This window comes from Saccopteryx leptura, chromosome 3 (genome assembly GCF_036850995.1).
Source record: "Saccopteryx leptura isolate mSacLep1 chromosome 3, mSacLep1_pri_phased_curated, whole genome shotgun sequence".
NCBI classification, from domain to species: domain Eukaryota; kingdom Metazoa; phylum Chordata; class Mammalia; order Chiroptera; family Emballonuridae; genus Saccopteryx; species Saccopteryx leptura.
Genome location: NC_089505.1, coordinates 222,625,165 through 222,648,032, shown reverse-complemented (window position 1 = coordinate 222,648,032; position 22,868 = coordinate 222,625,165). Strand labels below are relative to the sequence as shown.

At 40.2% G+C, this 22,868-nt stretch overlaps 1 pseudogene; it reads left to right on the top strand.

Moving 5' to 3' along the window:
• The first annotated feature begins 1,142 nt into the window (after window positions 1–1,142).
• LOC136397825 (cytoskeleton-associated protein 2-like) lies at window positions 1,143–3,577 on the top strand (annotated as a pseudogene).
• The last annotated feature ends 19,291 nt before the right edge of the window (window positions 3,578–22,868 follow it).

Here is a 22,868-nt window from a genome sequence, read left to right as displayed (position 1 = left end):
AGCGCCTGGGGCAAAGGCCACAGAGCCATCCCCAGCGCCTGGGCCATCTTTGCTCCAATGGAGCCTTGGCTGCGGGAGGGGAAGAGAGAGACAGTGAGGAAAGCGCGGCGGAGGGGTGGAGAAGCAAATGGGCGCTTCTCCTGTGTGCCCTGGTCGGGAATCGAACCCGGGTCCTCCGCACGCTAGGCCGTGAACTTTATTAAAATTCCATTTCCCTACTGATCTTTAGCAGACGACTTAATGAGAAAAAAATAGCCGACAAAAGATGACCAAGCAGGGGGAGATGCTGAAAGCAGAGACGGTCACATGCTGAGTGACCCAAGCTCCCAGACGGGGGAAAGCCACACAAACCTCAATATGTCTCTTGATCTTCTGTTCAAAGACCTCAGTTTTACTGGAAGCTGCGGCTGCCTCCTCATCGTTATCATCTGATGGAAAACACTCCCAGGTGCTTAAAAAAATTAACAAATGTCAAAACTTTAAGTGCTTAGGACAGTTAATATAACAAAACAAAGTATTTTAGGACCTACAACCAAGATTACTTTACCCAGCAAGGCGATCATTTAAAGTTGAAGGTAAAATAAAGAGCTTCCCAGACAAAAAAGAGCTAAAGGAGTTTTTTTACCAGTAAACCAGCATTAGAAAAAATATTAAAGAGTGAAGAAGAGGAGGAAAGGGGAAAGAAAGAGAAGGGAGAGGGAGGAGGGGAAGGAGGCAAGGGGATGAGGGAGGAAGAGAGATGAGGAGAGGAAGAGAAGGAAGAAAGAAGAAGAGGAAGAAAAGGAGAGAAGAAACAGAAACATAGTTAAAAGAATAAAATGGAAATAAATACATATCTAGCAGTAATCACTTTAGATATAAATGGCTTAAATATTCTCATCAAAAGATATAGGGTAGTTGAATGAATAAGAAAACAAGACCCATATGTATGCTGTCTACAAAAGACCCACTTCAAAATGAAAGATATACACAAATTATTTTAATTCTAAAACCAGACAAAGGCACTACAAAGAAAAAAATTTATAGGCCAATATCCTGATGAACATAGATGTTAAAATCCTCAACAAGAGAGCGCAGCAGCTGCGGTTTGAGTGTTTGCTAGGCAATCACATTGGAGACACACCCGCTTACTCTGCACTGTGATGAGCACCCCAGCCATGCCCCAGGACCTGCAGCTTCCTCCAAGTCAGAGAGTCCAGTTTGCGTTCAGGGAGCAAAGAAAACAAAAACTCAAGGAACATCTGTTAAAAAGAAAAACTTTTTGCCTGACCAGGCAGTTGCACAGTGGATAGAGTGTCGGACTGAGACGTGGAGGACCCAGGTTTGAGGCCCCAAGGCTTGAGTGTGGGCTCACCAGTTTGAGCGCAGGGTACTGGCTTAAGCATGGGATTGTGGACATGACCCCATGGTCACTGGCTTGAGCTCAAAGGTCACTGACTTGAAGCCCAAAGTCGCTGGCTTGAGCAAGGAGTCACTCACTCTACTATAGCCCCCTGGTCAAGGCACATGTAGGAACACAGTCAATGAACAACTAAAGTGTCGCAATGAAGAATTGAAGCTTCTCTTCTCTCTCCTTTCCTGTCTGTCTGTCCCTATCTCTAACTCTGTTTCTGTCAAAAAACAAACAAATTTTTTTTGCCTACAAACAGGAAAATCAGATATTATCCAGAAGTAGAGATCAGAGAGTGATGACATCTGAGGGTCAGATCAAAGAAGAGACAAAAGTTAGGAAACCTAAGACAAAAATAGCTGATAAAGAAAATGTCAGCAGATCTCCAAGGAACAAAAATAACATAACAATGGAAAAAAATTATATTCCTTTAAAACCTTCTAATGAATTAATCAATTTAACTTCAGTAATGGATATACATAATTTGGAAAATAATCGAACTCTGCAGTTGTTACCAATAAAAGATGAGCCCCAAGGTCAGCATATGACATTAAGCCAAGCATTTCACATTAAAAAGAAAAGAAACAAGTGACTACAGAAAAACCAAAGCAGGATGATAACATACTCAAGAAACCTGTACTTGGATCTTATCTTGGCCAAATTGTTCAGTCTAAGGTTAATTCATTTAGAAAACCTGTACAAGTCAAAGACGAGAGTTCTGCAGCAACATAGAAACTTTCAGCTACTATCTCTAAAGCCACAAAACCTCAGCTACAAACACCAGCAGTGTAACAGTGAAAAGTCATAGAGCCTCAAACATGATGACTACCACCAAATTTGGGAGGGCTGCATCTCAGAACAAACCACTTTTGTGTCCTCCTATTAGAAGTCACCACAATAATATCCATAATACCCAGGACACCCTGAAACAAGACATCAGTAGAACCTCTGCCAAAGTTACAATTCGGAAGGGGTCTCATGAGAAAGAATCACTACACTTAAATACAGTTTTATCTAGCATCAAAACCAGTTCTTTTCAGGAAGTAGAAAGAAGTAAAACAAAACCAAGAAGCATCACTTCTGAAATTATAGTCAAGCCTGCTTCATCTTCTAATACCAAACTGATAGAAAAGTCAAAAAAACATTAACCAGCGCAGACATACTATAGCAAAGCAACTACTCATAGTAGGTCAGTTCAACCCAAAGAAACCACAGAAGAGAGAAAAGCTCATCTGAGTGAGTGGAGAGCTAGCAAAAGAAGAATGCTGAAAATGCCTCCTAGCTCAGTAGTTACCCAGCCCAAAAATGAAAGACAAAATGAAGAACCAGTTAGGTTCTTTTGGACTGCCATGGCAGAAGATGAGCAAAGATTATTTACTGAAAAAGTAAACAAGACATTTTCTGAACTCCTAAGCCTGATTAATGAGGAATGCCAAAAAGAAGAAATATTGGAGAGTGTCAGCCTGGCGTATGGAAGTCCTGGGTTCGATTCCCGGCCAGGGCACACAAGAGAAGTGCCCATCTGCTTCTCCACCCCTTCCCCTCTCCTTCCTCTCTATCTCTCTCTTCCTCTCCAGCAGCCAAGGTTCCGCTGGAGCAAAGTTGGCCCAGGCGCTGAGGACAGCTTCATGACCTCCACTTCAGGCGCTAGAATGACTCCAGTTGCAACGAAGCAATGCCCCAGATGGGCAGAGCATCGCCCCCTGGTGGGCATGCCAGGTGATCCCTGTTAGGTGCATGCAGGAGTCTGTCTCTCTGCCTCCCTGCTTCTCACTTCAGTAAAGTACAAAAAAAAGTGGTATTTCAAGATTGTCAAAAAGATCAATTTGACAAAACAAAAGATATAGCCAATGATGTTAAAACCCTCAATACAGAAACTAGGGCAGGTTGCTTACTTAAATATAACATGTCTACTACACTGTACTTGTAAAGTGTAAAAAAGAAAATGCAGTTTGACAAAACAAATTCTACATTTAAAGAGCTAAAGTTTCATACATAGTTGGACGTTCTCAATATCTTCAAGACAAGACTTCTAAATTGCCCAATATGTTAAAAGACCATTATCCTTGTGTGTCTTCATTGGAACAGTTAACAGAGCTGGGAGATGAAATCAATGCTTGTATATGCCACCCTCATGCAGCACTGTGCCAGATGCATTTGGATACTGGAACAACAGAAGAGAAATAAAGCTATGATAAGGAATAAAGTTTTTATTATTCCTGGGAGTTTTTATTTGTTTGTTTGTTGTGGTTTCATATGTCTCTTAGGTAAGGATTTGGCCAAATACCTAAGTATTTGTGACAGTGAGCTCTTTTGCTAACATTCACATTATAGCAGGTGTTGCCTTCTGGGTGTCCAAACTAAATTATACATTGTCTATCTCAAAAGACTAGATTTTCTCTAGTAGGTAGATAAATTTTGTCAAGTAGTTTACTGTGTTCCTTAAGTATAGTTAATAAATGTTATTCTAGTTTCGGTAACTGGTCATTGTAAAAGATTAGATAATTTTAAAACTGTAATATGGGTTTAAAATCACATAGACTCATTTATGTTTATATATGTTATTTGTATAATAGCACCTTCTGCTGTCTTCTCATGTTCTAGAGAGTAGGATTTGTATTTTTTTTAATTTTTATTTTTTTCAATAATTTTATTTTTTTAATGGGGTGACATCAATAAATCAGGATACATATATTCAAAGATAACAAGTCCAGGTTATCTTGTCGTTCAATTATGTTGCATACCCATCACCCAAAGTCAGATTGTCCTCTGTCACCTTCTATCTAGTTTTCTTTGTGCCCCTCCCCCTTTCCCTATCCCTTTCCCCCCTCCCCCCGTAACCACCACACTCTTATCAATGTCTCTTAGTTTCACTTTTATGTCCCACCTATGTATGGAATAATGCAGTTCCTGGTTTTTTCTGATTTACTTATTTCACTTCGTATAATGTTATCAAGATCCCACCATTTTGCTGTAAATGATCCGATGTCATCATTTCTTATGGCTGAGTAGTATTCCATAGTGTATATGTGCCACATCTTCTTTATCCAGTCATCTATTGACAGGCTTTTTGGTTGTTTCCATGTCCTGGCCACTGTGAACAATGCTGCAATGAACATGGGGTTGCATGTGTCTTTACGTATCAATGTTTCTGAGTTTTGGGGGTATATACCCAGTAGAGGGATTGCTGGGTCATAAGGTAGTTCTATTTTCAGTTTTTTGAGGAACCACCATAATTTCTTCCATAATGGTTGTACTACTTTACATTCCCGCCAACAGTGGATGAGGGTTCCTTTTTCTCCACAGCCTCTCCAACATTTGCTATTACCTGTCTTGTTAATAATAGGTAATCTAACAGGTGTGAGGTGGTATCTCATTGCAGTTTTGATTTGCATTTCTCTAATAACTAAAGAAGATGAGCATCTTTTCATATATCTGTTGGCCATTTGTATTTCTTCCTGGGAGAAGTGTCTGTTCATGTCCTCTTCCCATTTTTTTATTGGATTGTTTGTTTGTTTGTTTGTTGTTGACTTTTATGAGTTCTTTGTATATTTTGGATATTAGGCCCTTATCTGAGCTGTTGTTTGAAAATATCATTTCCCATTTAGTTGGCTTTCTGTTTATTTTGTTATCAGTTTCTCTTGCTGAGCAAAAACTTCTTAGTCTGATGTAGTCCCATTCATTAATTTTTGCCTTCACTTCTCTTGCCTTTGGAGTCAAATTCATAAAATGCTCTTTAAAACCCAGGTCCATAAGTTGAGTACCTATGTCTTCTTCTATGTACTTAATTGTTTCAGGTCTTATGTTTAGATCTTTGATCCATTTTGAGTTAATTTTTGTACAGGGGGAGAGACTGTAGTCCAGTTTCATTCTTTTGCATGTGGCTTTCCAGTTTTCCCAGCACCATTTATTGAAGAGGCTTTCTTTTCTCCATTGTGTGTTGTTGGCCCCTTTATCAAAAATTATTTGACTATATATATGTGGTTTTATTTCTGGACTTTCTATTCTGTTCCATTGGTCTGAGTGTCTATTTTTCTGCCAATACCATGCTGTTTTGATTGTCGTGGCTCTATAATATAGTTTGAAGTTAGGTATTGTAATGCCCCCAGCTTCATTCTTTTTCTTTAGAATTGCTTTGGCTATTCGGGGTTTTTTATAGTTCCATATAAATCTGATGATTTTTTTTGCTCTATTTCTTTAAAAAATGTCATTGGAATTTTGATGGGAATTGCATTAAATTTGTATATTGCTTTGGGTAATATGGCCATCTTGATTATATTTATTCTTCCTAACCAAGAACAAGGTATATTCTTCCATCTCATTATATCTTTTTTGATTTCCCTTAACAATGGTTTATAGTTTTCATTATATAAGTCCTTTACATTCTTTGTTATGTTTATTCCTAAGTATTTTATTTTTTTTCTTGCAATCATGAAGGGGATTATTCTTTTGAGTTCATTCTCAATTGTTTCATTGTTGGCATATAGAAAGGCTATTGACTTCTGGATGTTAATTTTGTACCCTGCGACCTTACTGTATTGGCTTATTGTTTCTAGTAGTCTTTTTGTGGATTCTTTGGGGTTTTCGATGTATAGGATCATATCATCTGCAAAAAGTGATACCTTTACTTCTTCTTTTCCGATATGGATGCCTTTTATTTCTTTGTCTTGTCTGATTGCTCTGGCTAGAACCTCTAGTACCACATTAAATAAGAGTGGAGAGAGTGGACAACCCTGTCTTGTTCCTGATTTAAGGGGGAAAGCCTTCAGTTTTGTGCCATTTAATATGATGTTAGCTGATGGTTTATCATATATGGCCTTTATCATGTTGAGATATTTTCCTTCTATACCCATTTTGTTGAGAGTCTTAAACATAAAATTGTGTTGTATTTTATCGAAAGCCTTTTTCTGCGTCTATTGATAAGATCATGTGGTTTTTGTTCTTTGTTTTGTTGATATGGTGTATTACGTTAACCGTTTTACGTATGTTGAACCATCCTTGAGATTCTGGGATGAATCCCACTTGATCATGATGTATTATTTTTTTAATATGTTGTTGTATTCGATTTGCTAGTATTTTGTTTAGTATTTTAGCATCTGTATTCATTAGAGATATTGGTCTGTAGTTTTCTTTTTTTGTGCCATCCTTGCCTGGTTTTGGTATGAGGGTTATGTTGGCCTCATAAAATGTGTTTGGAAGTATTGCTTCTTCTTCAATTTTTTGGAAGACTTTCAGTAGAATAGGAACCAAGTCTTCTTTGAATGTTTGATAAAATTTGCTGGTATAGCCGTTAGGGTCTGGACTTTTATTTTTGGGGAGGTTTTTAATGTTTTTTTCTATTTCTTCTCTACTAATCGGTCTGTTTAGGCTTTCTGCTTCTTCTTGACTCAGTCTAGGAAGGTTGTATTGTTCTAGGAATTTATCCATTTCTTCTAGGTTGTTGAATTTAGTGGCATAAAGTTTTTCATAGTATTCTACAATAATTCTTTGTATATCTACGGTGCCGTGGTGATTTCTCCTCTTTCATTTTGGATTTTGTTTATATGAGTTCTTTCTCTTTTTTCCTTGGTAAGTCTTGCCAAGGGTTTGTCAATTTTGTTGATCTTTTCAAAGAACCAGCTCCTTGTTCTATTAATTTTTTCTATAGTTTTTCTGTTCTATATTTCATATATTTCTGCTCTGATTTTTATTATCTCCTTTCTTCGGCTGGTTTTGGGTTGTCTTTGTTCTTCTTTTTCTAGTTCCTTAAGATGTGAAGTTAAGTGGTTCACTTGGGCTCTCTCTTGTCTGTTCATATATGCCTGAAGTGATATGAACTTCCCTCTTATCACAGCTTTTGCTGCATCCCATAGATTCTGATATGTCGTATTGTCATTTTCATTAGTCTGTACATATCTTTTGATCTCTGCACTTATTTCTTCTTTGACCCATTCATTTTTTAAAAGTATGTTGTTTAGTTTCCACATTTTTGTGGGGTTTTTTTCTTCTTTTTTGCAGTTGAATTTTAGTTTCAAGGCTTTATGATCAGAAAATATGCTTGGTACAACTTCGATTTTTCTGAATTTGCTGATGTTGTTTTTGTGGCGTAACATATGGTCAATTCTTGAGAATGATCCATGTACACTGGAGAAAAAAGTATACTCAGTCACTTTGGGATGAAATGTCCTGTAAATGTCTATCATATCCAGGTGCTCTAGTATTTTGTTTAAGGCCACTATAGCTTTGTTGATTCTCTGTTTGGATGACAGATCTAGAGCCGTCAGCGGTGTATTGAGGTCTCCAAGTATGATTGTATTTTTGTCAGTTTTTGTTTTACGGTCAATAAGTAGCTATCTTATATATTTTGGTGCTCCTTGGTTTGGTGCATATATATTAAGAATTGTTATGTCTTGCCTGACCTGTGGTGGCACAGTGGATAAATCGTCGACCTGGAAATGCTGAGGTCGCCGGTTCGAAACCCTGGGCTTGCCTGGTCAAGGCACATATGGGAGTTGATGCTTCCAACTCCTCCCCCCCTTCTCTCTCTCTCTCTCTCTCTCTGTCTCTCTATCTCTCTCTCTCTCTCTGTCTCTCCCTCTCCTCTCTAAAATGAATAAATAAAAGAAATTTTTTTAAAATATTTTATAAAAAAAAAAAAGAATTGTTATGTCTTCTTGATTCAGTGTCCCCTTAGCCATTATGAAATGGCCATTTTTGTCTCTGAGTACTTTTGCTGTCTTGTAATCAGCATTATCAGATATGAGTATTGCTATGCCTGCTTTTTTTTTGGATGTTATTTGCTTGGAGTATTGTTTTCCAGCCTTTCACTTTGAATTTGTTTTTATCCTTGTTACTTAGATGAGTTTCCTGTAGGCAGCATACAGTTGGATTTTCTTTTTTAATCTATTCTGCTACTCTGTGCCTTTTTATGGGTGAGTTTAATCCGTTTACATTTAGTGTAATTATTGACACTTGTGAGTTCCCTATTGCCATTTTATATATTGCTTTCTGTTAGTTTTGTGTCTTGTTGGATTCTTCTCTTTTGTTTTTCTATCTTTTGTTTTTATTTGGTTGTATTCCATACATCTTTCCTCTGTTGCTATCTTTTTTATCTCATGTGCTTCTGTGGTGGTTTTTTCAATGGTGGTTACCTTTAAGTAATGAAAAGGGTTCCTACCCTGTTCATTGTAGTGCACTATTTTGTGAGTACTTTTGCACTCCATCGTCCTTTGCTACTGGTAATCTCCATCCTCTCTCCCCCTTTCTTTTAGTTGTTGTCACAGTTTAAATTTGGTTTTATTGTGTTCTCCTTGGAGCTTTCACTTGTGGCTTTTTTGTTGTTGTTGTCCTTTGTATCTGATTGGAGAACCCCCTTTAGTAATTCCTGGAGCGGGGGTTTTCTGATGATAAATTCCCTCATCTTTTCTGTATCTGTGAATGTTTTTATTTCTCCTTCATATTTGAAGGATAGCTTTGATGGGTATAGTATTTGTGGCTGAAAGTTCCTCTCTTTCAGGACTTTAAATATTGGGGTCCACTCTCTTCTAGCTTGTAGAGTTTCTGCTGAGAAATCTGATGATAATCTAATGAGCCTTCCTTTATATGTTGTATTCTTCTTTTCCCTGGCTGCCTTGAGAATTTTTTCTTTGTCGTTGGTTTGTGCCAATTCATTATGATGTGCCTTGGAGTAGGTTTGTTGGGGTTAGGAAAACTCAGAGTTCTGTTTGCTTCTTGAATTTGAGGCTTTAGTTCTTTCCACAGGCTTGGGAAGTTCTCATCTATTATTTGTTTGAGTATGTTCTCCATTCCATTTTCTCTCTCTTCTCTCTCTGATATACCTATTATTCTTATGTTATTCTTTTTGATGGAGTCAGATAATTCTTGTAGGGCTATCTCATTTTTTTTAATTTTTTAGTCTCTTTCTTCTTCTCTCTGTTGTGCCTCAAGTTGCTTGTCTTCTATTTCACTAATCCTCTCTTCTATCTGACCTGTTCTATTAGCTAAGCTTGTTACTTCGTTTTTCAGCTCGTGAATTGAGTTTTTCATCTCTGTTTGATTGTTTTTATAGTTTCAATTTCCTTGGACATATATTCTTTGTGTTCATTGAGTTGTTTTCTGAGCTCCCTAAATTGCCTTTTTGTGTTTTCTTGTATATCTTGGAGGATTTTTAGGATTTCTATCTTGAATTTTCTGTCATTTAGCTCCAAGGTTTCCAAAATATTAAATTTTTTCTCCATAGATGTTTCCTCATCTAGCTGTGTTACCTCTCTTTCTTTTGTATCCATGATATTCGATTTTCTCTTCCTTAATGGCATCTGAGGGTGGTTTTGTTGATAGTATTAATGAGATTTAATAAAAAATAAAAAGTTAAAAAAATAAAAAATTGAAGAGTTGTTTTTTTAAAAAAAAATTAATAATGAAATAAAGAAAAATAAAATAAAATAAAAATTTTAAAAAAAGGAAATTATTCCCCCCCTCCTTTTTTCCTCTCCTCTTCTCTCCTTTCTTTCTTAAGAAAATCTTGTGGTGAACTGTGAATTATATTGTATTAAATAGAACAAACAATGCCTGTAATGGAGGGCCTGAATTGGGGAAAAGTAATAAAGGGGCAAAAAAGAAAAAAAAAGAAAAAATAAGGGGGTATGGACCCACAAAAAGCAAATAAGGAAAAAATTTGGGTCAAGAATAAAATGATTTGCTTTTAGGTGTTGGTTGACTAAGAGTTATGATGAAAGGAATAAGAGGGAAACAGGAAAATGGGGGGACAAATTTAAAAATTACTATTGTATTTAGTGGAACAAGAACTAGATAAAATGGAGAGCCAGGGATGGGCGCACTGCTAATGAGTTAAACAGGTGAAGTAAAAAAAACCCAAAATGCCACAAACATAAGTTTGAGTCCCAGATAAGATAATTTGTTCGTTATTGAGGTTTGAATGAGAGGAGACGTAAAGGAGAAAGGAAGAAACTAATATAGAGGGAGAAAAGAAAGAGAGAGAGAGAAAAAAAGAGGGAACCACTAAAAGAAGAAAAAAGAAAACAGAGGAGAGAGAGAGAGAGAGTTAAGGGTTTTGGAGTGCAGCCCTCATAGAGAGAAAGGAAGAGGAAAGAAAATATAATGGGAGGTATAACACTTATGGGTAGTGTAGTTCAAGGAGAGGAGAGAGTAAGACTGGCAGAGAGTTAATCGACCAAAATGGAGGAGGAAAAAAAAAATCAAGAATGAAGATAAGAGAAACAAACGAACAAATATAATAAAATGGGGTAGGTTATAAAGTCTGCAGATTATTCTTGATTTTGAGAGGTTATCTTCTTGCTTTTTCTTTTCTCTCCCTCTTCCTGGTCGGTGACTCTGTACCCTGGGTTCTGCCCCTTTGGCACACTCAGGTAGAGGTTTGCAGTTGATAAGTCTCTATGGTGATGTCATGTATTGTGCTTTAGTCTCGTTGGCAGTCGAGGCTAATTAGCATTTATAGGCTCCGCCAGTGAGAGAGTTCGTGTTCCTGGAGCCTTTCTCCTAGTCTTTCCTTCCTCAATTAGTAGCCTGATAATCCAGCTATGAGGTTGCTGCTGCCTCTGCCTGGATAGTAAGAGGCTCAAAGAGCTGGCAACTCCCCACTCTATTCCCACTCAGCACAGGGCTCTGGGTAAGGCTCAGTCAGTCAGAGCTGCTAGCATAATCAGGCGGGGCTTCTGCCCACTCAAAGACCTCTGGCTCTGCCACTCTGTCCGGTAACATGGCGGGCGCCCACTCCCGGGGTGCTTGGAGGAAACTCTCGCTCACTATCTGTGCACGCAGACCAGGATATCAGGCCGGCAGTCTCACACTCTGAGTGAAACCCCCACCCGCATGGAAAAGTTCCAGCGTTGGAATTGGCTCTCGCTCCGTCCCCGTGCATGGCTTTTTCAAGGTGCTGGGGCGACCCGAGACTCCGCTTTTGGCCCACCCAAAGGCCCCTGACTCTGCTCCTCTGTGGGATAACACAGGCGCACACTGCCAAGGCACTCGAAGGAATCTCTCGCTCACTATCTGCGTGCACAGACCAGGATATCAGGCCGGCCGCCTCACCCTCTGAGTGAAACCCCCACCCGCACGGAAAAGTTCCAGCATTGGAATTAGTTCTCGCTCCTTCCCCATGCGCGGTTTTCCCAGGGCGCTGGGGCGGTCCGGAGATTCCGCTTTTGGCCCACACAAAGGCCCCTCTGTGGGACAACCTGGGAGCCCACTCCCGGGGCTTTGGAAGGAATCTCTCGCCCACTATCTGCACGCGCCGACCAGGGATCGGGGAAAATGGCTGCCCCACTTGTCTTTCTTTGTCTGGGTTTGGCGCGAGTGTTAGCTTGTATTGCCCAGGTTGCCACAGGAACAGTTTTTCCTCAGCTTTGATCTCTGTGCCACAGCCTGGTTCGGCCGTTTGTGCCGTGGCCTGGATCTATTCACCCCCTTTGCCCACCTTAGTTTCTATATTCTCAGTTCCCAGTGAAAGCCGCCCTGTTTAGGTTAGTGAGGAAGGCGGAGCATTTCTTACTCCCTATTTCCTTCGGGGTTTGGTTATATATTTAGCCAATTTTTCACTCAACCATGCCTTCGGGTGTATTGCGAAACATCTGGAGGCTCCAAGGATAGGTTTTTCTGTTTCTGGTTGAAGATCTTGTTGAGTTTTGGGGGAGATTTATCGGTATCGCTTCCTACCCCGCCATTACTCTGACGTCATCTCCCCTGTATTTTTTTTAAACTGTGCCTAACAGGTTAACAATAAATTAAAATATCTACATAATAAAAATTCTCAACAAAATATTAGCAAAACAGATCCAGCTATACATTAAAAAGATCAGGCCCTGGCAGGTTGGCTCGGTGGATAGAGTGTTGGCCTGGTGTGTAGATGTCCCAGGTTCAATTCCTGGTCAGGGCACACAGGAGAAGTGACCATCTGCTTCTCTTCCCTTCCCTCTCCCCTTTCTCTTCTTCTCTCTCACAGCTAGTGGCTCAGTTGGTTTGATCATCAGCCCCAGGTGCTGAGGATAGCTCAGTTGATACAGCATCAGCCCCAGACAGGGCTAGCCAGCTGGATCCCTGTTGGTGCTCATGCGAGAGTCTGTATCTTTGTTCTTCTCATTCAAGAAAGAGAGAGAGAGAGCGTGCATTATACTGAGTGAAATAAGTAAATCAGAAAAAGCTCAGAACTCTATGATTTCACACTTAGGTGGGATATAAAACTGAGACTCATGGACACAGACAAAAATGAAGTGGTTAGGAGGAAGCAGAGTAAAGAGGGACAAATAAACAGTGACAGAAAATGATTTGACTTTGGGTGGTGGGCATATAACATAATCAACAGTTCAAATGCTATAGAGATGTTTACCTGAGACCTATGTATTCTTATTGATCAATGTCACCCCATTAAATTTAATTTTGAAATAAAAAAAGACTTAAATATAAGACTGGAAACCATAAGAATCCTTGAAGAAAACATAGTTCAGTAAAATCTCAAACATTTCTCATAGCAATATTTTTTTCTGCTATATCTCCTCAGCCAAGGGAAACGAAGAAATAAACAAATGGGACTACATCAAATTAAAATGTTTTTACACAGCAAAGGAAACCATCAATAAAATGAAAAGATAGCCTGTCCAGGCGGTGGTGAAGTGGAACTGGGACACAGAGGACCCAGGTTTAAGGCCTTGAGGTTGCTGGCTTGAGCGTGGGCTCACCAGCTTGAGCATGCAGTCACTGGCTTGGGCATGGGATCATAAACATGACCCTATGGTTGCTGGCTTAAGCCCAAAGGTCACTAGTTTGAACCCAGGGTCACTGGCTTGAGCAAAGGGTCACTGGATCTGCTGTAGCCTCCGGTCAAGGCACATATGAGAAAGCAATCAAGGAACAAGTAATCAACAAACAACTAAGATGCCACAACAAAGAATTGATGCTTCTCATCTCTCTTCCTTCCTGTTTGTCTGTCCGTTCCTATCTGTCCCTCTCTCTGACTCTCTCTGTCTCTGTCAAAAGAAAATGAAAAGACAACCCACTGAATGGGAAAACATATTTGCTGATACATCTGATTAGGGTTTAATATCCTAAATTTATAAAGAACTTATAAAACTCAACACTTGAAAAAAAATCCAATTTAAAAATGGGCAAAGAATCTGAAGAACAGACACTTCTCCAAAGAGGACATACAGATGGCCAATAGACATATGAAAAGATGCTCAAAGTCACTAATCATCAGAGAAATGCAAATTAAAACCACTATGAGATATCTCCTCACACCTGTCACAATGGCTATCATCAAACAAGTGTTGGTGAGGATGGGCAGAAAAGGGAACCCTCATGTACTGTTAGTGGAAGTGCAGATTGGTGCAGCCACTGTGGAAAGCAGTATGGAGTTACCTCTAAAAATTAAAAATGGATCTGCATTCTGACTCAGCAATTTCACTTCTAAGAATTTATCCGAAGAAACCTGAAACATTAATTTGAAAGAATATATGCACCCTAAGTTCATTGCAGTGTGATTTACAATAGTCAAGATCTGGAAGCAGCCCAAGTGTCTGTCAGTAGATGAATGAATAAAAAAAGCTTTGGTACATTTTCACAATGGAATAATATTCAGCTGTAAAAAAAAAAATGAAATTTTATGTTTTGCAATAGCATGAATGGACCTAGAAAGCATTATGCTAAGTGGAATAAACTAGTCAGAAAAGACAAATACCATATGATTTCACTTCTATGTGGGGTCTAATGAACAAAATGAACTAATGCCTGGCCTGTGGTGTTGACCTAGAATGCTGAGATCACCAGTTCAAAACCCTGGGCATGCCCATTCAAGGCACATACTAGAAGCACCTTCTACAAGTTGATGCTTCCTGCTCCTCACCACCCCTTTTCACTCTCTCCCCTCTTTCTAAAATCAGTAAATAAAATCTTTAAAATATTTATTTTTTAAAAAAGAACTAACTAGCAAAATAGAGCCAGACTGACAGCTGTGAATGGTAGAAGCTAGGTGATGGGGAGGGGGGTGGATTGAGCAAAAAGGAACTAAAAAAGAGAAGACTCATGAACATGAACAACAGTGTGGTGATTGCTAAGGGTAAAGGGGAGTGGGGGGTGGGGGAGGGTATGGGGGGATAGATGGTGATGGAAGGAGGCTTGACATGGGGTGCTGAGCACACAAAACAATGTACAGATGATGTAATGTGGAGTTATACACCTGAAACTTATATGATATTGTTGAGCAATGTCACCCCAATAAATGCAATAAAAAGGTAAACAAAACTAAGTATTTTCATTTTAATTAAAACACGAAGTATTTTCTTATAATACAATAAGGTATTTCCAGCACCAGTCCAGCCCCTGACAGCTGCATTGCTGTGCCAAATTACAAAAAAAAAAGGGGGGGCTGGGGTTGAAAAGCATGTCTGACTTTAGGGGAAACCACCTGCATCCCAGACCCCAAACTCCTTCCTGTCCCAAGAAGAGGGGACTGGCATTGCTGGGGCATCAGCAGTGTCCTGGGTTGGAAAGGAGGAGGAGGAGGTCTAAGGAGTGAAGGTGGAGTTTCCACTCCGTCAGGCTCTGAGCTGCACAAGGCAAGGACCACACCTACCTGTCTGGCTCTCCATTTCCATTGTCCAGTACGGCGCCTGCTCAGTGAGCATCTTAGAAGGTGCTCAGTTTCTGGAGGACAAGTTCAAATATCCACACCCTTTGACTAGTGACAGACAATCTCAGAATTAGCCCGTTTATGAATTTAGCTGAGTGTTCGTGAGAAGGAGCAGATGCAGCCTCCTCACACTTCCTCATTACCTACAGTGGAGTCTCACGTGTGCTCCCAAGAAAACAAGCCCTTGTTTAGAATGACGGAGATTTTAATACAGAATGACATGTTTTCAATGTGAATTTACTACTGACGTGTTAGGATATAGCTATCTTCTCTGATGCCTCTTCTGTTCGCATGAGCTCTAAGGAGAGGAGAAACTGTACCTCTTCTGGATCCTGAAGGGTCCACTTCAACACCTCTCTCATAAGGGGTGCCGCCGCTCAGGAACAGCTCGTACGTCCTACAAAAGAAGGGTGTGCTGTGCCTGCGGCCCGTGGTGGCCATTCTGACACACTGGAGGCACTAGTTAATTATTTTTTAGACAGACACCTTCATAGACATTTTATTTATGTGTCACTTTTGAATGAGAAAGAAAGTTGATCCTTCTGTAGGACATCATCTCAGTAAATAAAGTGTGTTTCTTTCTGAACTGTGAACTGTAGAAATACATTTTTCTACATTAAAATGAGAAAGATTCTTGATGTCATTAAAGTATTTTGTCTCTAATGACTTGTTATTTAAAAGGTATTTTTAAAATATTTTGAATCATCATTTGGAATAAAGCCATTATGACTTTTTTTTTCTTTTTACAGAGACAGAGAGTCTGAGAGAGGGATAGACAGGGACAGACAGACAGGAACGGAGAGAGATGAGAAGCATCAATCATTAGTTTTTCGTTGCGACACCTTAGTTGTTCATTAATTGCTTTCTCATATGTGCCTTGACCACGGGCCTTCAGCAGACCGAGTAACCCCTTGGTCAAGTCAGTGACCTTGGGTCCAAGCTGGTGAGCTTTGCTCAAACCAGACGAGCCTGTGCTCAAGCTGGCGACCTCGGGGTCTTGAACCTGGGTCTTCCGCATCCCAGTCGGACAGTCTATCCACTGTGCCACCGCCTGGTCAGACGACTTTATTTTATTTTTAAAATATAAAAGTAACATGTAGATTGTTATAAAAAGTTTAAATGACATAGAAATAAGTAAAAAATGAAAGCTACCTCCCAACCCCTCTCCTCTAGCTTGGGAATCCCTTGTCCTATCTTTTCTAAGCCTGGTGGCCTCTCACAGAATATCTGTCTTGCTTTAAGATCATTTGATGCCATGGTTCTTAGAGTGCAGTGACTCATGGGAAGTAAACACCAAGGTAATGAAAACTTGGAGGAAGAAAAAATAAAGGGAAAAACTATGACAACTAATCTATCAAATGGACACAGACCTCTCCGTCTTCGCAGGTCCCTATGCAATCCTGACTCAGTGATCTGAAATTACCACCTCACCCCAGTCCTCTTTGTTCAGTCTTGACAGCCCCTTGTCAAGGTGTGATGTGCCAGGCCCCTGGCATCACCTTTGGTTTTATCTGAAGAAAGCACAGCTTCTCATGAACACAGTGGGAGATTTAATTTTTGAAAAACACTACCCAAATGTCATCTTTTTGTTTTCATTTTTCATCAGAGGACATTTTTTAGTATATAGAAATGCAATTCCTTTCTTAATATTAATTTTGTATCCTGTACCATTACTGAATTCACTTTTTAGTTCTAATAGCTTTTTTTAATGAAATCTTTAGAGCTTTCTATAATCATGTCATCTGCAAACAGTGACTGTTTCACATCTTCCTTTGCAATATGGATGTCTTTTCCTTTTCTTGCCTAAATGTTGTGGTTAGTATTTCTAATGCTATGTTAAATAAAAGTGACTGAACATTTTTTACTTATTTCTGATCTTACAGGAAAATCTTTCAGCTTTTTACCGTGGAGTATGATATTCATTATGAGATTGTCATATACAGACTTTATTATGTTGAGGGATTTCCCTCTGTATATCTACTTTGTTGGGAGTAGAAATCTATTGAATGAGATGATTCAAAAGAGTAATAACTTGGTGAGTCAGACACATGAGTAATGTTTATCAAAGTCCTCAAAGAGCTTTAAATAATCTAAAGATTCAAATCTGACTGCATATATTCTGTGCTAAACATAATCATGCCATTTCAGAAATACACTTGGGCAGCCTCACCTTAGAAACTAACTGGGTCTCACTTAACAGGTAAAAGAAGTTCCTGTTTTATTCCTTTCACTTAGCCGATGACTTATCTAGAGAGAAAAGGTTTATGTTTTGGGCTTTTTCGGTTGCTATGTGGCTCTGACTGAATGTATGTTGCTCAGAACCTAAAACGAGATTTTCTTATTTGAAATCACGTAGAAAGCTCTCTGAAGCATCAGCAAACTCCCACGTCTCAAACAGTAAATAGTGACATGGCTAGGCCGTGTGGAGCTGAGAGGGGATCTTTCCCTTCTTACTCTGTGTAATTCTGTCATTTGTTTTCTTTTCATATCAAAAACATACATAACTTTTAAAATGACTTAAAAAACAAATGTGGCAGGACTTATTTATTAAAAAAAAACACAGAAAAAGGACTAATAAAATGAATTTAGACTCAGATCCTTACACTAGTAATAAATTATATTAAGTGAAATACATAATCTCTGAGCTAGGTGTACCAGAAAAGTGAGGGAAATTTTAGGTACAAATGACCTTTTAAGAAACATGACCCATAAGAACAATTCACGTGTGGTCCATCACCCTGCCCCTCAGACAGACAAGACTAATAGCTCAATTACACAGCTCCATCTTCTTCAACATCTCCAACCCCATAATTGCTATTCTTCCTACAATTTGCTTCTTATAAATGCCACTGCAGAAGTTAGTCCCACAATAAACGTAAAACAATGAAACACCAAAAGAGTCAAAACTGTAAAGAAGAGTTCTCATTCTATAAAGTTACAGGCAAAATTGACATCTTTCAAAAGAACAAGTAACAATTTTTATTTTCAATAAAATTATTTTAGGATAGCACTTCCAAAACTAAGCTTTAAAAGTAATTAGAAATTATCATCTTAGGTCAAATTCAATGCACTACCCTCAAAGTCCGTCCCAGTAGACAGAAGGAGGGTTTTGTGGGCAGCTAGGTAGGTTTTCACATAAAGAAAGTCCCCATTTTCTTCAACACCTAATATATATGAATTTATTTAAACTCTTCCTAGAATAATATATATTTTCCACTGGGCCTCCTAGAGTACAAACTCTCTCTGATTATTACCTGGTGTTTAATGTGGTCTGCATTTTATTTATTCTACGGTCCCAGAGGAGGGGAGAGTTTGAAGTTGAAAAGTATTAGAGGCCCTGGCCAGTTGGCTCAGTAGTAGAGCATCGGCCTGGCGTGCAAGAGTCCTGGGTTCGATTCCCGGCCAGGGCACACAGAAGAAGCGCCCATCTGCTTCTCCACCCCTCCCCTTCTCCTTCCTCTCTGTCTCTCTCTTCCCCTCCCGCAGCCAAGGCTCTATTGGAGCAAAGTTGGCCTGGGCACTAAGGATGGCTCTGTGGCCTCTGCCTCAGGCGCTAGAATGGCTCTGGTTGCAATAGAGCAACGCCCCAGAGGGGCAGAGCATCGCCCCCTGGTGGGCATGCCAGGTGGATCCTGGTCGGGCGCATGTGGGAGTCTGACTGCCTCCCTGTTTCCAACTTCAGAAAAATACAAAAAAAAAAAAAAAAGAAAAAGAAAAAAGAAAAAAAGAAAAGTATTAGAGAAAATAATGGCTGAAAAATCAGGAAATCTCTCGCAAAAGACATAAACTACAACTTTGAGAAGTTGAACAAACCCCAAAGAGGATAAACACAAGAAACATATGCTGAGATACATCACAAACTTCTGAAAACTAAACACAAATATCTCAAAGACAGTGAGAGAGGAAACCCAGCTCGGTTAACTAATGGGAAAACAATTCTAATGACAGTGAATTCTCACTAGAAACCACAGAAGCCAGAAGAAAGTGACAAGATGTTTGTCAAGTGCCAAAGAAAAAGAATTGCCAACCCAGAATTCCATCTCCAGTGAAAACATCCCTTAGGACTGAGGGGGAAACAGAGACATTCTCAGATAAAGAAAACTGAGAGTCTGCAGCCAGCAGGCCTACCTGGAAAGGTGGGGAAAAGGATGTTCTTCAAACAGGAAGGACTTGATAAAAGAAGGAATCTCTGGACATCAGGGAGGGAAAATGGACAACGGGGAGCATAAAGATAAGGGCGAACACAGCAGATTTTCCCTTGAGGTTTCTCAATTATGCTTGATGGGGTTTTTTTGTTTTGTTTTGTTTTGTATTTGTTTGTTTGGCGAGAGACAGACAGACAGGAAAGGAGAGAGATGAGAAGTATTAACTCATAGTTGCGTCATTTTAGTTGTTCATTAATTGCTTCTCATAGGTGCCTTAACCAGGGGGCTCCAGCCAAGCAAGTGATCTCTTGCTCAAGCCAGCGACCTAAGGCTCAAGGCAGGGGCCATGGGGTCATGTCTATGCTCCCACGCTCATGCCAATGACCTCACACTCAAGCTGGTGAGCCTGTGCTCAAGCCAAATGAACCCACGCTCAAGCTAGCAATCTTGAAGTTTCAAACCTGGAACCTCAGCATCCCAGGTCAACGCTCTATCCACTGCACCACCACCTGGTCAAAATATGTTTGATTGTTGAAGCAAAGATTATAATACCGTGTGATGCGGTACTCAGTGTATGGAAAGGAAATAGTTCAGATTACAGCATTAAGGAGAGAGGGTAACAATAACAAAGGGAGGTGAAGTTTCTCTGACAAACTGGAACCGTGACACTAGACTGTGGTGAGTGTGTGCACCCTGACACCACTGGCACGCGCACAGAGACCCACTCACAGCACTGCAGACAACTCGGAAGGGATTGAGACAATATGTTCACAGAACAGGCTGAGGCTGGAACAGAGAGGAAATACAGAAAAAACCCCTCAGCAGGCTAACATGTTCCGACTCTCCTCTAGAGTCTGATGGCTTTTAGACACTTCCGGTGCCTTCAGACAGTTGCTTTTTGTTTACCACCCAGAATTGACAGTTGTCACCACGGGGCAAGTTATTCCAAGAAAAGCTTACTCAGCCATTATTAGAAGCAAGCAGTGTCTCGTTAGTTTTACAAAATGCTTTTTATTTGTAACCAGGCTTAAATTTATTAAAGAAGCACTCTTAAGTAAATAGCATAGGTACTTGTTCTATAACTTCTCAATTTGGAAAGTTGATGTAAACTGGTTTCATAAATTCTATTACTTTTATGTAAAATATCTATTATTCAAAATAAAATTCCAATCTTTGTTTTATGTTCCCATGTATAAACAGGGAGAGATACCCTGAAACATATCAAACCAGATCTCAGAAAAGAAGGCACCTCCTCTTGTCTTGGTCACTGACGACATCTGCTGGCTCATTTCAGGCAGTGGTAGGTACTGTGCAGAGTGTGGAGGGGAGGGAGGTCCCTGCGACACAAGTTCATGTATTTACCCCCAGTTCAGATGAAAGGACGGCTCTTTTCTCAGGCCATGAGTTAGAAGTATTCTCAGGTGAGCAGAGCAAAGTCCACAAACTCCTCCAGACCTGAGCTGTGCTCAGTCTCTCCAATCTCACAGAGTGTCTGCACCATGGAGACCCCATTCTCCCACATCCACCATATCCAGTTCATCATCCAATTGTTGGTTTACCTCTTTCATCTCTACCTTCACTTTCCTAATCTAAGTCATCATTGTCACTCACACACCTATGATGTTCCATATATTTGTGCTAACTCACTAAATAACTTCCTAGTGACCCTAACCAGGTGTGTACCAGATGAGGAAAGTGAAAGCTAGGTCAAATGCCGTAGTCAGCAAGCCACGCTTAGCAGCTAGTGGAGCCAGGGTTAGTCCGAGGCAGGCTGGCTCCAGCTCTGTCTTTCTGAGGGTGGTACTGCTGCTTGTCCACCAGCACACTGTGACACAGCCCCCAACAGTCTAATCATGTCCCTTCTGACATGTGAAAGCTTTTCAATTTAAGAAAGGAGAGTTGAACCTGACCAAGTGGTGGTGCAGTGGATACAGCGTCAGACTGGGATGAGGAAGAAAGAAGAGTTGAGCCTGACCAGGCGGTGGCACAGTGAATAGAGCGTTGGACTGGGATGCCAAGGACCCAGGTTTGAGACCCCAAGGTCACCAGCTTGAGCACTAGTTCATCTGGTTTGAGCAAAAACTCACCAGCTTGGACCCAAGGTCGCTGGCTCAAGCAAGGGGTTGCTCGGTCTGCTGAAGGCCCGCGGTCAGGGCACATATGAGAAAGCAATCAATGAACAACTAGGGTGTCACGGCGAAAAACTGATGATTGATGTTTCTCATCTCTCTCCGTTCCTGTCTGTCTGTCCCTGTCTCTCTCTCTCTCTCTCTCTGTAAAAAAAAAAAAAAAAAAAGAAGAGTTGAGGCCGTGGCTGGTTGGCTCAGTGGTAGAGAGTCAGCCCAGCTTGTGGATGCCCTGGGTTCAATTCCCAGTCAGGGCATACAGAAGAAACGACCATCTGCTTCTCTCTCTCTCTCTTTCTCTCTCTCTTTCTGTCTCTCTCTCTCTCTCCTCGTTGTCTTTCTCTCCCCCCTCCCACAGCCATGGCTCAAATGGTTGAAGCAAAGTTGGCCCTGGGTGACTCCATGGCCCTGGGTGACTCCATGGCCTCACCTCAAGTGCTAAAAATAGCTTGGTTGCCTAGCAACAAAGTAATGGCCCCAGATGGGCAGAACATCTCCTGGTAGGGGGTTTGCTGGGTGGATCTGGTCGGGGTGCGTATGGGAGTCTGTCTCTCTGCCTCTCCAATTCTCATTTAATAAACGAAAAAGAAAACTATATTGGTAAAAGCAGTGAAAGTGGATAATCCTGTTGTGTTCCTGATCCTAAGTAAAAATGTTTTTAGCTTTCCCCATTGAGTATGATGTTAGCTGAGGGTTCCTCATATATATTACTAGAAAGCCCTGTGGTCATATGAAATGACCGCTGTTCTAGATATTATAAACTGTAATTAAAATTATTTGTGCAAAGGTGTCTGCTAATTCAAACTGAATTACCCAGGGCAGGCAGCGAGATCGCCCCTTTGCTTAGTGCCCCACGGGGTTTCCCCCTTCTACTTGCTTAATTGCTTAAAGTAGAGTGCAATGAAGGAAACCACTGGCGGTACATTTCTTAAGAGCCACCGCTAGCTCAATAAATAAAGGTGATTTAAATAATAAAATGTTAATTCACATGTCAAAGATCTCTTTGTACACAACATTTCTTGTGTAGATCTTTCCATCATTTTTAAGCTCGCCTTGCAGAGGACCATCAATTATTTTTAATTTTACGTCCGTTCTTTCACGAACTCTTGAACAGGCAACATAAAGTTGACCGTGTCCAAATGCAGGCCCAGGTAAAAAAATGCCAACACGCTTAAGCGTTTGGCCCTGAGACTTACTGATGGTCATAGCAAAGGCAAGTTTTACAGGAAATTGTCTATGTCTCAATTGAAATGGCAACCCTGTTTGAGATGGAGCCAAATCAATTCTTGGAATGACATGTATTTCACCTTTAGAGGAGCCAGTCAAAGACTTAGCTATTATGACATTATTTTTCAATTGGAGAACCTCTCCTATGTAAAACAGATGATTGCCAATGCAAACAAATGTTCACCTTCCCCCTGACCCGCTCAATTTGCGTTCAGCCATGGCAACTTCACCCCATTGGCTAGTACAGTTACACAAGCAACCAATAAGCTATCGGCGACAAACAGACACTTAAGCCGCATATAATAAAGATGTTGAGGTATATTTCTTTTAATCTTAATTTG